A 1,775-nucleotide genomic window follows, 5' to 3' on the forward strand; every position below is an offset into this window, starting at 1 on the left:
GTGTCACTGCCCTGTTTAGATAGAAAGCGAAGGACAAGAAGCTTCTTCCACGGATCAGACAGAAAGGTTTCCCTCTCTGGCTTCGACGATAAGTACAGCACTCAGAAGACTGCACAAGGGCAAAGGGGTGTTGGAAGGAGACAGTTTGGGCAGTGTATACTGAAGAAAGCCTTTTTTCATTGAAGAAAATGGTTTATGTTTGTGCAATCATCCTTTTATTTATGTTTGCCATGTTCCTTCCCAAACGAAATAACCCAAACCAAGCGTCACACTCGGAACAGGGCAGCAGAGCCCTCCTCTGCCTTTCTCTGCACACAGCTTTTATAATGAGGCAGTCTGCTCTCAGAAGAAGAGTGCAAATATTGGTTGGTTGGTGTGTTGTTCTGTTTTTAAGGAAAACTCTCATTATAAGCAAGTAATGTTTGTTTATGGGATCTCCCGAGCGAGGTGATAAAGCTTTCTCTTCTCTGCTGGTCTGCAGCTCTGGCTGTGGAAAAAACAAACTTTCTGAGTATCTCTGCATAGGAAACCGTGCTACTTGAGGAGTGCAGTTTTACTTCGCCTATTTACATAATTCCTGCGGCACCAGTACAACTAAGCAAGGGAACAAGAGCATGTTTGCAAATTCTTTCAATTCCCAGCATCAGCATCCTCTGCAGCCTCTTGCTTGCCCTGCGAAGGTTACATTTCTGCCCGCCTTGGTTCTGCCCGCCTTGGTGGTGCGGTGGGATCTTCTAAGAATAAAATAAGCCTGACTACTGCAGCTCTTTTTTTGGCTGGGTTCAAAATTGGCTTTATAATAAGCCATTTCCTGCTGGATCAACACAAATCTTTGTGTTGATCATGAGCCCTGCAAACCATAGTTATTCTTTACTCATAGTAGAAGTTTTTGAACACAGTTTACAGATGCTTTGTAAATAGTTTAATCTAAAAATAGTCAGATAATACTTCATTAGTCACCCATGTCCATCTGTCCCCCTTCCTGCGCTTTGAGTGGGCGATTAGATTATTTCCCAACAAGAAAAGTAGTCTGGCAAGTATCTGTATGGAGAGCAACCACTGAGAAATATTAGTGTGAATAAAAATTATTTGTCATTAATGAATAAAAATGGATGTTACAGTGGATGAAGTAAACACATATTTGGACATCAAAATGTGTTTGTTTATACTTAACTATTTTATTGTTAGATGCATGAAATTATTATTGATATTAAAGAAAATTACTAACGCATGCATTTTTTTGGATTATGTTTTTGTTTGTTTTTTGAAGATGGGAAAGATTTTTCTTGAATATGGCACTAGGAAGATTTCTGTTACGTACATGTTGTCAAATGTTGCCAGCAACTAGTATGAGCTGGGTTTTTTTAATTACTGAGGTCACTGCAGGAGTTGGTAACTATCTGGGTGCATGGGCACACCGGTGGATGTAAACGGAGTTATTTAGTGCAATAATGTGCTAGGAAAACAGTTTTTTGTTTGTTTTGGGTTTTTGTTGTTTGGGGTTTTTTTTGTGGGTTTTTTTTTTTTTTTTTTTTTAACTGCTTTTCAGTGGATGTAACCATTTTGGAAGTCAAACTGCTGGAATGTTGATTTTTGTTTGGGGCTTTTCAGAGTGTTTAGAAGTCAGCAGCTGAGGTTTATTTCCAGAAGAAATTTGGCCTGGGCAGAGGATTATGTAAGCAGCCTACTTTGCCTAGTTAACTTCCCGAAGCCTTTTCTGGAGCGCTAAGGCAAAATCCAGACATCAGGATTTGTTGTTTTGTTTGTGTGCGCTC

Source organism: Fulmarus glacialis, unplaced genomic scaffold, assembly GCF_000690835.1.
Source record: "Fulmarus glacialis isolate BGI_N327 unplaced genomic scaffold, ASM69083v1 scaffold5817, whole genome shotgun sequence".
In the NCBI taxonomy this organism is placed as follows: domain Eukaryota; kingdom Metazoa; phylum Chordata; class Aves; order Procellariiformes; family Procellariidae; genus Fulmarus; species Fulmarus glacialis.